This window comes from Pteropus alecto, unplaced genomic scaffold, assembly GCF_000325575.1.
Source record: "Pteropus alecto unplaced genomic scaffold, ASM32557v1 scaffold65, whole genome shotgun sequence".
Lineage (NCBI taxonomy): Eukaryota > Metazoa > Chordata > Mammalia > Chiroptera > Pteropodidae > Pteropus > Pteropus alecto.
The window spans coordinates 1,483,425-1,499,459 of NW_006439191.1; positions in this window are offsets into that span (position 1 = coordinate 1,483,425).

A 16,035-nucleotide genomic window follows, 5' to 3' on the forward strand; every position below is an offset into this window, starting at 1 on the left:
CTATCATGGAAGTAACAACACCGTTCTCCCTAGAATAGGCCCTTACTGTGGTTATAGATTTGCCTTTTCTGACCTAATCTTTCTATTCAAATCAAGATCTGTGGACTTACAAAATACCATAGTCAATGTCTTAGTATTACACACAGTAAAACTTCTGAACAAGGAACTAACCTTCCAGCAAGCGAAGCATAGTAATGGGATTGATAATTTACAAGGTCACTGGTCTTATTGTGTTCCCATTACCATATAGTAGCTATACTGATAAAATATGGAATGGCTTTTCTAATATTAAACACCAGCTGGGTGGCAAAACCTGGCTGTCATGAGGTGAGGTCCTCCAAGGTGTTGTTTAAAATCAATACCAAGGTATGTGAATTTTTCTAAGAGCCAGGGTTCACATGTTTATGAGTCAAGGAGTAGAAATTGGAGTTCATCTTTTCAACACTATCCTTAATAATCTCATCATCTTTCCAGTCTTTTCATCTAAAGATCTTAGTTCCCAAAAGAGAAATGGTTCCATCAGGGAATCCAGCAAGAGTTTCATTAAACTTTAAGACAGGACACCATCTAGCTATGACCATGTGTCCAGTTGCAGAAATGAAGACTGTAATGGAACTTATTTATATATATTCTATCTCCCCTTTTTTTCTTTTCTTCTAGTTAATTGAAACTGTAGATTTTAGGTAACTGTATATCTAATATTTAAGGAGAGTGTAACTCACTAGAGGAATGAGCATCTAAATATGATCTGGAGAGAATAGAAATTGTATTCTTTTTGAGGAGTGGGTTACTGTGTTTTTGGTTATGTAGCCAAGCTGTGTCCAGTTAACCAGAAGCAAAGTTTTTCTTTTTGCTTAATTTGGTTAAAATTAGTGGGTATTGGTGTCAGGTTGATATGTATTGAGTTTGCTGACTTTTTACTTTGTCAAGTTACCTAAGCTGTGACCACATTCCCAAAATTGCCTTCCTTACTTGGCTCTATGTTAGAATCAACCAAAAAAAAAAAAAGTTTGTATGTGATTTGGAATGTGGAATTAAAGTAGCAGCATTTGTACATTCTGAAGATAGGCGATGGCCAGATCCTATTGTAGTTTTCATGTATTGTCACTCATATGCTTGCTAAACTTTTGGCATGGGGTAGCAGCCATGTTCACAAATCCATAGCTCCCACCAGCTCTCCTTCTCTATTCCTCCAAGTTCATGAGTAGCCAAGCACACGGGCAACTCAGTGGTGAAGGGCACCAGTCTCATTTATGGGTCACCTGTATCACTGGAGTTGAAGATGCGCAGAGACAGAAGCATATTCCAGTCCATTCTTTTTGTTTTCAGGTTGTCATTATGAGTTCCAGTGTGTCCTTACTCTTCTACTTTTTATGTCAATCTTTCCTTTTCAGTTGCTAGCTCTGCTTGGTTCCAGTTCAATCCCAGATACAGAAACAACATCCTTACTTCACCAAATCTCATAATTATATAAGAAATAATATGTGCTATACATTCTTTGTTCTCTGTCACTCTAAGTAATTCTGGTTCTCTGATTAAACAACCAACTAATACCCTCAATTTCAAGCTCTCTCTTACCATAATTAAACATTAATTCTGCTCTAGCTTTTAAGAATGAATACTTTCCATGACGAGTCTATTATCATTTAGTCATGGACATTACACTACCATTAAAACTATATTAAACATTCCCCTGGCTGTACCATACATGGATTTTACAGCTTAACCATTCTATACCCCCATTATTTAGGCAATCCTTAAAATAGGGCATTCAAATATGATTTGATATGTAAGTGACTATATTTCAAACAAGAAATAATTGTAATAAAATCTGGGGAATTGTAAATCCTATAGTTAGCGTAATATTTTGAAATCTGTCTTCAGTGAAACTATTTTGAATTACTTAATCTTGAAATCACAAAACTTACTTTCACATATTTTTTCATTAAAAATATGTTTGATCCAGAATATAGCTAGAGTTTATTTAAAATCTGGACTTGGAACAAATGCTTATTTTTCTTATACTATCCAATACTAACTTTCCTTGCACAAAAGTTCTCAAACATGGTATAAAAAATGTCACCTGGGGACCTCAAGAAATGTACATTATTTGGCTCTAGCTTTTGAGAATTTGATTCAGTAGATCTACTGGGGGCCCCAGGAGTCAATATTATAGCAAACACCCAGGTGATACTGATGCAATCTGTGGAGACTGCTAAATCAAATAATCACATTGAGTGAAGTGCAGGAAATTTCTATTCAATTTTCACTACTGCAATATGCAAAACTTCCATAAACACCACATCTGAAACTGAAAATAAAGGAGCCCATTGATTGTGGTTGTTTTTCTAAAACTTGCTCTCAGTCCAATGCACATTTTCCATGATGAATAGGAATCAGAGGCAGTGAGAATACAATTTGAAGTAATGACTTTTCAGGATGAAGGGAAAAATAATAAAGACTGAAAAATGTCTTTCTCCTCATACCAATAATAATGCCTTATATTTTCACAATGCTTTATAGTTTTCAAAGCACTTTCAAATATGATTTCATTTGATTCTCACAATTGAATAAGATGAGGAATGGGATTTGTATTGCTCTTTCCATGCCCCCTGGGTGGAAAAGTGAAGTAACAACACAATTGTACTTCATGTCACCTTTTGGTTAGGGACTGAGCTGATCAAATGCTGCAGAGGAACCTCCAGGGACATATGTACAAAAACAAAGAGATGTGAAATATTTTTTTCTTTTTGGCAGATAGAAAACTTTGAAAGTCAGAGGTAGAGTGTTGCTTCCTTTAGAGAAAGTTGCTGAAAACCAAAATAATCTACCAATGGAGCTCTAAGAAGGAAAATTTATATTTTAATAGTAAAATAAGAAGATAACTAGAAAAGAAATTCATTTGGATATGTTATTATGTTATAATTATGTTACTAAAGAAAAAATTTAAATCGACAATAAATTATAGTTTGTATAAGTTGGTGATTTGAGATATAGTTCTAATTATGATTTCTTTGTGTAGCTATGTATTCTGAGACTGTATAGGTGACTTCGTACCTCTGCCCATTTATGTTATAGTCACTGTTAATGACTTGTGCTAAAGTGAAGTGGAAAAATAATTTGTACCAATTTGAATGATGAGGATTAAAATATACCTCTACAGCAAAACTTCCGAAAGCATCTCTGTACTAAATTACTTCAATTTCTCTATTTCTCACATCTCTTAGACCAACATCTGATTTTCTGTTCTATTCTCTATAACTACCCATCAACTATTTTCTTCAAAGTTATTGCTAATCTGGCTGCCATCTCTTCGTTCAAGTCACAATCCTCATCGACGTGGCCATTTTCCTCTCTGGTCTTTCAGGTCTCCATCCTCACCTGGCCTCTCCTCCTGTCATGAAATGTTAGTCATTATCTTATTAGGATGTGTCCTTAGATTTCTTTTCTTTATGTTGTAAGTGAACTGAGTCTCCTGGCTTTAAACACCATAAATATCTACAACTCCAAATAGTCCCAATTTCAAACACAGAATCTTAGACCTCATCTGAACTTCAGACTTTTATATCCAATTTCCTACTTACCATCTCCATACTGGATGAGAAATAAGGATGTTCGACTTACTAAGCCCCCAAAAGAACATCTTATCTGTTTCTGCCTTAAAAATATGTTTTTTAAACACCATCGCCTCTCACAACCTTCCCAGTTATAAGAAATGTCAATGATATGCTTCAAATGGATCAGGCAAATACACTATAAGAATAGATAATTACAGACTGATCTCTCTCATAAACTTAGATGCAAATATCTTGAAACAGTTAACAAATTGAATCAAGCATTAAAGAAAGAGAAAGATATCTCATAATCAAATGATTTTTATGCTAAGAAAGTATATTTGTTTTAGCATTTTCTAACTTTAAAATATAATTCACCACATTAAGGAAATGAGGTAGAAAAATCATGTGATCTTATCAATATAATAAGTATTTGAAAAGCTCAATGCTCATTTAGAAGAGAATAGAACTTAATTAAGATTTTCTGCCAATCTCCACAGAATTGTGAAATATTGAAATTGGAAACAGGAAAAGTTACTGTCACCATTTCCATTTGTCATCATACTGGAGGATCTAGCTCTTAAAATTGGTCTAGAAAATGAAATAGAATGAGTAATGATTAAAAACAACAACAAAAAATAAATGCCATTATTTTCAGTCAAAATGACTGTGTATACAAAGAAACCTACAGGAAAATTATTAGAATAAATAAGTGAATTTCATAAGTCTGTGGCTACATGTACAATGTAATATATATATTTCTTCGTACCAAACAATTAGGAAACATCTTAAAAGTACAAAGATCACTTATAATAGCATCAAAAGCATTTCATACATGAGGACATATTTAAAAAGATGTTCAAGAATCTAACAGAAATGTATAATCATTAATTAGAAAAGTTTAAGTGATAAAATGTTCATAGGTCCATAATCTATTGTTATTGATTAAGAAAATAAAATATTTTAAAGATGCCAATTTCTCACAAATTTATGTTTCTTGTAATCTCAAATAAAAATCCTATTTTATTTCTTGGTCAAACTGATTAAAAATTTTTTACATTCTAGTCAAAATCATTATCATAGAAATATGATTGTTATGCCATTTTCTTCTGTTGTCCAAAGAGGTTCTTGTCATTGGAATATATTATAAATGCCACCTCTAAAGAACAATCATAGTTGTGCCACATGACCTGTTAGATGTTATGGTCTCTGAGCCTCTGGTCATTTCAAAGGCTCTTGGTTTGTAAAAGTGCTTATTTATTGGTAGAAGTTTTTTAAAAAGCTTCCAGAGAAAATGACATATATATATGTACATGAAGCACAAAAGAATGCTCATGAGTTTCACAAGTGATTCATAGCACCTAATACTGACTTGTAAATACAGAAACACACACACTCACACACACACCAACTAAATACTCTGTATTAATCTCTCTTTTTGTATGTATATATATCAGAATAAATATGACATAGGACTTCGCCAACATGGGTGAAGTCACCACATGCATGGGCAAATTTTAACAAATAGAAATGTTTTTGGAGTAAAAAAAGTTTTTTACTTTTTTTATATGCATTTATAATATAAATCATTTTAATGCATCTATGTTATGAAATGTATAGATTTTATAATTCCATAAGTGACAAAATTCTAGTTGTTATCATTCCAAAGCAAATATGATTTCATCTTTAAAGGTCTTGTTTAAATGCTCAAATCCCAGGTTCCACTTAATCTAATCTAGATGAATCTCTTCTTCTCCTAGTTATTTGTCTATTTCTGTATTTGAATCTCCAAGTTATATTACTTTATCTTAGCCTATTAGTTTACGTATTTATATTCTTCCAGTACATAGTACAATGCTTATAGAAAATACTAGTGGTTTAATAGTTTGATCAATTTAAATTAGCTACACTTTTAAAATAGGGATAATGATTTAGCAGATTACCTTTTTTAGGAAACCATATTATGTTGTTTAGATTAGAAATGTGAGCTTCGCAGGAATGTGATTCAACACTGGACCCCACAGAAAAGAGTCCTTGACAGTCTGCGAATCTCTTTTAGCACATGACCTGTAGGTCTTCAAATTTAGTATAGTGTTTATATGAGGATTTCTGTTGAAGGTATGTAGTTGATCTTCCTGTGAGTACAAGTTCATGTTCACCATTACCTGTTTTGCCAAGGGGAACTGTGCCTTCCTGAATGAAATACTCAATAAAAAGAATAAAGAATTCCATTTTCTTTAGCAAACAAGGCCTCTGTTACCCACAGAGATCCCCTAAATCCCTGCAGTGGCTGACGCTGTCAAAGAGAGGGATGCTTCACTAGGAAGGAATGAGGAAAATAGTAATATGTCTGTGTCGATCATGAGGCCTCTAGGCAAATCCTAGCCTGCATCTCCTATTGGGACTTGTCTTGCTGGTGGATGAGATGCCACCCACATAGAATGACACACCTGGTGAGTCAGGGACAGTTACAACTTCATACCCAGCTTCCTGCCCAAATCCTAGCCAATTCTGTCTTAGCCAAATAACATAAAATACAACTCGAGGGAAATACAAAGAAAGTTATATTGTCTTAATAATGACAAACTATACATGAGTGAAAATAAACAGAAACACATTTTTCAATGCCATCAGCTACATTTTCCTTTAAACGGCATTTACTACCTTTCATATGGCACTGAAGCCATAATAACAATTCCTCTCATCAATCGAGCATCTACAGTGTGCTACCTATACGATGTTAATATGATACCACATTTTTACTCTGCTCAGGAGGCATCAATAACCCCATTTTACAAATGAGTAGAGTGGTTCAAAAATTTATAGCAATTGACTAGAAAAACAAACCGTCAGGTAACAGAGGTAAAGTTTGCTAGCAGAGCTGTCAGAATTTAAGGCCATGTACTTTCACCAATTAAACTATGGTACCTTTTAGAATGATGTGTAAGAAAAGATCAGATTGTCAATATATACGTATCAGTGTAAGGTAGTGGGAATGTATTATCTATTACAACATAAAACATCTTTTTTTTTTTTTCATTTTTTCCCAGACCGATCTTGTTTCACTATTAATTTTCACCACTGCTTGTCAACTTTATAAAAATATAGTTGAAGACACTTTGGGCATTGAAGTAATGTACACAGTCCCCTCTGCAATTTGTAAACAGCAGCTACACAAAAGAACTCAAAATGAAATGGAAAGGAAAATAATGTCATGCTTAACCTACTTTCCATCTGCCATTAATTGCTAACAGATAAACATTAAAAAAAAAACTTCCTTTAATATGTTTCTTTTAAATAGGAAAAATATTTTTAATTTTAAAGTGTCTGGAAAATGAGTTTGTATAATCCTCAAACTCATTGAGCTTCCTTCTTTGTCACATAGAAGGAGAAAGCTGAATATAGACACAAGTTTGAGCTGAAATAATTTGAAATTTATAGGCATTGCATATTAAGATACCTCAGCTAACAATAAAGTTTCATTATTAGCTTAAACAATAAAGTTTCCATTAAAGTTCCATTAAATATATCTACAATTTATGACCCTACCATAATCACTTATTCTAAGGGGACCACCTTTGTCCTGTCAGTCTTCCTTAATTGCTCACTGAGGCTTCCTCTTTTGAAAGGATTTCTTTTATCTTTGCTGAAATACCTCCTCCTGCATACTTCCCTTCTGATTTACCAGTTACAGCCACCATTCATTCTAACCCTGACCTCTGCTGGCATAGGATCTCACTGTATTAACTTGCTTTGAGGTAACAATAACCAAGAAATACATGCAGAAGTTTTTTTTTTCTTTTGGAAAACCTTTATTTTGAGAACATTTTATGAAGAAAAGTAAGTTTCAAGCTTCTAATTTTTAACCCAGGAATCTTCTCTACTCATACCCAAGCTAGATAAAGAAGATCCTGAAGGGTAAATATGAATCTGATTACTGCTTAGAATCTCTTATACAATACTAGATAGAAGCCAAAAGTTATATATAATATTTGCTAAGGATAAATTGATAAAGACAGATAATACAGAGTAGATTAAAGCAGAATAACTGAATGTGAGTTAATAACAGGTCACTTATAGTTTAAAATTTACTCTTGTTTGAAAAAAGATGTTAATCAAGAAATTGTGACATTCACAATGTAACTCACAGTATATCGTGGCATATTGTGATTATAATTTAATATAGGCATTGCAAAGTCTTTATAGACAAATTTTCGTTCTTGATCTGCATATAAATCCCTTTAAATGAGAGATGATATTTTTGTCATCAATATGTTTGGGAACTTATTGACCATAACCTATCAATCATAAACATATAATTAGATTGATTTGAGTACACTTCATGCTCATGATTTTTTATGTATACATATAGAAATAATTTATAACAATAGCATATTCTAAAATCCAGTTTTTAAAAATAAATCAACTATTATTGAATTAAAATCCTCGAAGCAATATTAAACTTGGATATATACTTTTTTGCATCTTGAAAAATGATTTCAGTTAGATAGCAAACACATTTAAAAAATAATTAGAAATTGGTTTGACTAATCTTAGTTTAGAAGTCTGATTGGCCTATGTCCATTTCCTAGATCCTCCTGTTTAATTGGATTATAGGAATAAGGTTCATTAACTTTAGCAAGTAATTAATATTCAGTCATTATTCTAATATGTTAAAAAGTCAGAGGTATGAATGCTAATGTGGAGATAACACGCAGAGATCCTATGATCTGCGTTTTCTTTCAATGTCTTCATAACATTGATGTCAAGACATGTGGCACCATCCTGCTGTATTGAAAGGCAGTACAGCCAGCAAGTCACACTATAAAATGTTTGTCATGCAGATGCACTCTGAAGCCTAATGCACCTTGGGCAACTTAAGGGGAAAAGTTGAGTGTATAGTAGGTTCTCAGCAACTGCTGGCTGTTGATCACCAGTCCAAAATGCCCTCCACATATGTGTTTCCTTTACCCAAGATTACTATCCTTGCTGCCCATCCATTTTTTTAAACTTTCCACATTTGACAAGCCTCTCACAGCAGATCTTTTTAAAAGAACTTAAGCGTTCTGGTATTTCACTTAAGAAATTTAACAATTTCTAAATCTTTGAAGGAGAGATTGTTTTCATTTTGTCATGTTCTCAAAATTTATTCAGGACTCTGTGTGGGAAGGGTGAGCAGAGTGCAAATATAGTCATGGAGTTTGTGTAAAAAATTATAATTATACTTCTAATGTGCTGGTAGCAAGTGACTCATTTTTACAGCAGATGAAGCAGAACACTTTTCATATAAATATTGAATATTTAACACTAGGCACTCTGCATTACTACAAATTAGTTACATCCAAAATATCCAAAAGAACAACAAAAATGTCAAATAAATCAATATAGAGCACATTTGAGTTGTTTGCTTGGATGACAAATGTCACATAAAGAAGGACTTTTACTTTTAATTTAATTTACCCCTCCTAAAAGTGAAAAATGTGCTGGAATTATGCTTATACATGAATAGGATTTGTTTTCTCATTACGTAGATTGATGTTGGCAATATCCAGTAAACTTCCCTGTTCTTTAACCTGGATGTCTAAGACTTACTGTTTAATAACTCTAGTAATGCTATCATTTATCTATATTACTATTTGTAAAGATTTGGTTATTTAATTAGGAAAGATAGAACCAGAATATATTTTCTAAAATTATTAAAATTACTTGATTTTTAAATTGAACAAATATTATTTTCATAAAAATATAGGCCACAGATGATATGATTATGTTTTTAAGAACAAAATCTTAATAAAATAAAATTATTATTCAGTCTATTCACTATTTTTATATCCAAACATTTTATTCACTTGAAAATAATTCAATTGGAAGGAAATAATTCTGCCTGAGACAATACAAAATAATTATTAATCACATTAAAAGCTGCTCTTTAAAAATATAGCTGTTTTCAATTGTGCATTTTTCATTGCTCTGTTTCTTCAAATTTTTTATTCTATATGGACTCTAATCAGTGCAAAGTGGAGTCTACGTTTTCATTATATAGTCAAAGAACGATTAATGGGCAGAAAATCAGAAAATACTAGAAACACAAAATTAATCTAATACCTGCAGTCAGCTACTTTGTCAATAGATAAGTTGTACATATGTTACCCAGGAGAGATTTCTCTGTTATGTCCATAGGGATCCATGATTTTCATTTTTTGTTTTTCTCTAGTTACATAAAGTTTCCTTAACTTTTACTTTACCTGAAATACAGAATATCCCTGCTTGGTTTAGCAGAAATCTGGTTCCTTGTATCACCCCCAGACATTGTTGATGGAATTTCATTAGAAAAAGCCTTTTGAGAAATTGCAAACTGGTGAATTTTTTAGTAGACTTGTTCATAAGGACTAAAAATGGTGTATATTTTCAAAATTTTATGGAATACATACTGATTGGACAGTCTAGTGTGCAGTTTTTATGTAAAATGTTAACAATTGGTTGATACCCTGATTGGACTTTATAGAAGATCAAAATACACTATTTTTACATCATAGAATTCAGAATATGAAAAGATAATAGAAGTCGTGTGGTGATTCCTATGTAGAAATCTATGTGCATAAAGTATCTAAGGGTTACTACATGTGGGAAATTCAAAGACAAGACAAAATAAAAGCATAAACTTACCTGCAAATGAGGAAGCAATGGGCACATCCACACTATCTGAAGATAGTTCAAAGCACAGCATAATGAGTTTAATACTGTCAACACATTCGCATATACTAGTCAAGCAAACAGGACATGGAGAAAAACTATGCGAAGTAGAATGACATCTGAAGAAATAGTGACAGTGGGAATACTCAGCCGACATCATTCATATATTGTGTGGTTCTCTATCAGCACATTCTTGATGAATCACTTTATTCAAATACAGAGATTGTTATGCATCCTTCACTGCAACTATATCAGCAACAAAAAATGCCACATCTTACCAAATTTTTATCCTCCAGATTTATTCAATAATCATTTAGGAAGTTGCTATATCATGAATTGTGATGTTTGGAACATATTCGGTCTATTAACATATAATATTCAACAAATATGTTTTTCTTACCATTTCTCTTTTTTTTCCTTGAGATAAGATTTATATACATGAAATACTGAGATTTCAAATGTATAGTTCTATTAGTTTTGACAAATGCATATTCTCATGTACCAAAGACCCCATTCAAGATATCAAATACATCAAAAAGGAAGGAGTAATAAGTTGTTCCAAATGCTAAGAAACATTTAAATTGACCCTAATTTGGATTAGGATGCTTTCCTGCCACCTTGGTAACCTAAGTAGAAGATGTCTGTGTAGGTAAAGTTAATCTAATTATGAAGAAGATACAGCTGATGCATCTGAGTTCTTATATCTAAGAACTTTGGAAAATTTATATCCTCTAAAACATACACCTTTGTTTCTTCTTCACAGTTTAAAGAGAGAATTTGAATGATTGCTGTCTTTCTCCTGGGATATATACAAGGCTTAGTTTGAAAGTCTGGAGGGGTGGGGGGAAGAAGAGAGAGAGAGGAGAGAGAGAGAGAGAGAGAGAGAGAGAAATTGTGTTTGTAGTGAAAATGTTGTCTAATTTCCTTAAGTATGGATAACTGAATCACTCAGAAACTACTTGGTTAGTTCAACAACCAGTCTCTGTGCATCCATGGAAGGTCTTAGGTGCTGATAGTAAATTGATGAACAAAATTAAGAATAATGAACCTCAGGGAGTATACTAATGGAGAAGCAAATAATGACACAAAGATAGTTTCAAATATACAATAGTTTATAGATACTTGCAAACATTAGAGTTCAAGATATTATGGAGATGAAATTTTCCTAGCAGAAACATAATCCATTATAAAATACTGACTATAAAACAGTAAACTTCAAGATCAGGGATAATTAGTCTCGAGATTATGGACAGGCTTCAAATGATCTAAGTCTTTGTAATTGCATGCAAAATCTTGTGAGTGTGTAAATAAGCAGTTTCCCTCCAGCGATCAGGCCGATCACTATCATCTATTGCCAAACAGTCCTTTGACCCCAAAAGTTTATGAACAATACTCTAGATGAATGCTAAAATGCTTTCAAACATCCTGCATATTCTGAACAGCCAGATGTTTAGCAGCATGAGGACACATATATGCATGATTGAGTAAATTTCAGTTTCATACGGATGTTTTGACAGCAAGTACTTTGTGTGAAAAATGCAAATTAGCTCATTAGTTTGGAGATAAAGCAATTAATGCTGGAATATGACCAGGCATTAAGATTCAAAGGATGAAATGAGAATTAAAATCCTAGTCGTTTGAAGTTGATAGGTTTTGCTTAAGATTTTATAAGGAACATAAGCCCAGAGAATAAAAAATTCAGTGGGATTTAATTAAATGCCTACTTTTTTTTCAAACTTCATGTTAAATCTTAAAATAAGCACATACATTGGTATTAACATATTGATATACATACTTTATTTTTGGCTATGAAAATTATGTAATAATTTATAGAAAATTTAAGAGTATAGAGCAGAAAAAATTTGAGTTTCCGTTAGTTCTGTTTCCCTTTCCACCCCCATTTTACCAATGGGGAGATGAAGTCTCCATTAATTTACTTTTCCACAAATATTTAGTGTTTACTACTTGCCTGCTCTATGGATGTCACTATGCTAGATGAGAGAATAAAGCAAAAAGAGGCAACATGTGGCTTCAGTCTCCTTCTACTATTAGTAGCTAGAGATTCTCTCTTGATTATTTTTGAATATTATAATTTATGCAGAATTTCTGTTGTTTTTCAGAAGGGTGGCAAAGAATGTCTTCAGTCTGCTCAGTGTGACTCAGAGATATTTCTTAAATTCCAACGTCACCCATTTCTTCCTCAAAGATATAAATAAATATATGTCCCATAAATAAAATGTTATAATGTTGCCAATCTTTACCCAAACTTAGACTTTCAATTTAAAAAAAAAATTTTCTACATAGCCATTTGGTCTTTTTCATTGTTTTGAGTCTTCAGCTTATTATGGTACAGAATGAGTCACAGCTGGAGGGTTGTCACAAAAATTAGTGCAACAGAAATAATAGAGCTGGACGTTAGCATTTACCAGATCTGGCCTGTTAATCTTTCTCAAAAATCATTTATTTATTTGTTCTGTATAAAAATGCAGATTCTTCATTAGTAATACCTTTTAAAAAATATTAAATTAGCGATATTCTTATTGCTAATGGATTATGGTCTTTACTCATAATGTAAATACAAAACCAAACCAAATATATATGGAATGTTGACTTACAAGCTTGGTCGTGAGAGAGAAACTGTCGCCTTCCTTCTCAGTCCTGACAAGGAACGGTGCTTCTCACGATTCTCAGAATCGGTCTTCACAGAAACTGCCCACATAGCGATCAGCTAAACTTCATGATTAAACTTAAAACAAACTGTTATAGAAAACTCAGAAAATCGAGTGATTATGTGATTTATTTTTTACTGAGAAGGCCACTTCATCTCATCTTACAGGTAATTTGCAAAGGACAAGAAGCTGTCGCAGAGGAAGAAAGCACTTAGCATGCAGTGCCTGGCACTGCAATACAGTCCTTGTGCTTTAACATCTGAAGCGTTAGTCCTTTCAGCCAATTCAGGCAAAAAATTCATTTCTTAATATGTGTGCACATAAAACAAATGGCAATCAGGTCTATATCTGATTAAATACATTTTTATTCAGTTTTCTGAAATACATATAAATTTTAAAAACTTTTAGATAGAAACATAATCTAATAAATATTAATCACGTGACAAGTACTTATAAACATTTTAATTATTTTGTCAACGCATTTGTAGACATTTCACTATAGCTATGTTTAATACCTTAAGAATAACTTACATCCTGAACACCTGCTCGGACATGTTCTCATCTGGGACACAGATGAGTGCATACAGGTCAAGAAACACCTTTTCTAAGACTCACAGTAAGCAGCCTGGCCTCCAGGCCATTGTATTTCTCTCGATGTTAAGTCTCTAAAAATTCTGGGTTTGCAATGTGACTCAGTTTGTTGAGGAGATAACTTGATTGGTGGTTTAATTACAAGGGGCGTGAAGAGAAAAATTTCAAAAATATAAGAATAACCCTCTACATTTTGGCAGATGACAATAGATGGAGACATAAAATTGATTTCTATGGATTCTATTTTGTAAAAACAAATCCTCGCAATGTCATAGTAAATTACCCAGGGCAGCATATTCCAAATGCAGAGCATGCTGCAGTTCTCTTACCTGGAAAACTTCCAAAGGAAGCTCAGTGGTGAAAACTCCTTAGCTCTACACGAAATTCTCAGCTTAGAAATGATCTTCTTTGTATATCATTTATTTGTTTTAGTTGGTTTTGGAGATTCTATTTGGCCACCAAGTTCTAGAGAAAAACACATGTATTTTTCCAGTAGCAAAATTAAAGCCTAAAAATATACATATAAGTTTTTGTTGTCAATGTGTTGTTATGGGTGTCTTACTCCTGTTTAGTTTCCAAGAATTAGTGTGAGAGGAAAAAGTAATAAGATTTACAGAAAATATAATAACTAGGCATAGGTTTCCTTTTAAGGTCAGGGAGAAAATTAGGCATAATTTTGCCTCAATTGGAGGTGATCAAAGTTTGTTATTTTAAAATGATTAGTAGTTCCTCTTTTCTATTCTTTAAGATAGGGAATTCAGTAAATAACCCCCCCCCCACCAATTATATTAAATGTCAATTTACACAATTAAATTTTTCTTAAAGTCTTATCCTGTATATCTAGGTAGCTCTATATTTAGGGTGGGGGGGGGAATTGTACAAATAATAAAATATTATTTAAAGATTAGGTGGGATAACTCCTCTTGTTTCTTATATGACTCCAAGTTTAAATGTGAATGTATGCACACATTGAGACTGAGACATTGGAAGTGATGGCTGGACACTATTTCCTCTCTCCATGAGAATCTTTCTACTCTACAATAGGAAATATTTAGAAATAAAGTCCTCTTTGGATTGCATAAGACTAAAATCTAGGGAATAGAAAGAAGTAGAACTCAGAAACAGAGAGTAGAGGGGTGGTTACCAGAGTCTAGGGTAGGGGGATTGGGCAAATGTTGGTCAAAGGGTACAAGCTTTTAATTAACTCAGTAAGTTCTGCACAGCATTACAATTATATATAGTCAGCGGTCGTATAATATACTGTAAAGTTGTTAAGAGAGTAGATCTTAAATGTTCTCATTACAAAATGATAATTATATTCTGTGATAGAGGCATTAGCTAATGTGATAGTGGTGATCATATTGCAGTTTATAAATGAGTCAAAACAACATTGTGCACCTTAAACTTACACAGTGTAACATGTCACTTATATCTCAATCAAAAATTAAACAAAATGAAAAGCTTTTTTCTCCGCAAAAAAAAAAAAAAACACCTATTAATTGAACACAAGATGAGCAAATGATTTCAACCAAGCCAAAATGTGGAGAAAAAATTAGAGAAATGTAAAGTGTAATGTACTGGTGTGGATGTAAAATGCAAAAGCCACATTTATGTTTCGCCGTAGTCCACTTCCACTCACTTTCTTTTGCTTCATTATTGCCCTCTGAAATCCGAGGTTCACGCCTGCAACAGCAGCAGCATGACTATGAATTATTAGAACACTGAGGCAAATATGTGAGACAAAGACCGGCCCTAGATAAAGCAACAAAATACAAAATTGATATTTCTGGTGTCCTCTTTTCTGCCTTTCTACCACCTCGGTTTTTCTGCTTCACCTCCCTTCTCCTTCTTAAAAAAAAAGAAAAAAAAAAGAAAAAATTTCCTCTCATATGTATAACTTCAATTATTGAATAGCAAGATGAGTCATTTTTTGCTTTTTATTATGGAATCTCTGTGTTAGAAATAAGTCTACTATTTAGGTTAATAAAAAAATGTATAACGCAAAATGTCCGTTAATTTTAACCTAGAATTGGCATTCAGGAGTTAGATCTAAAAAAACTTTAATTGAAGTTTTTTTTCTTTTTTGAGTTTCAAGCCATTCTGTCAAATACAGGTCAGACATTTTATTGCTGTAAATGCAAATCCTTGTTCTGTATTGTACGTGAAAGGTCAAAGCAATTTAATATCTACTTCTGCAAAATATTTTACTTCAAATAAATCCCTTGATTAACATTTTATTGGAATAGATTTATTTCTTAAATTTTATTTTTTGGAACTTTGCCCTTTCAAGTTTCATGGCTCTAAGAAATTGCATTCTGTGACTTCTCTTGAAATAGCAAAATGTCAGGGGAGGGAGGTCGCTGTCAACATTATCATAAAACCTGGAGAGTCCTGATATACCTCAGATAAATGTCTAGGCTTACATGTCCTTATCAGTTTTGAGTTAAACATCCAATGTTTCTCTAATTCTTAGCACAAAACCCACTGTTTTGCTGTATTTAGGTGTTTATTATATATTAGATATGTTC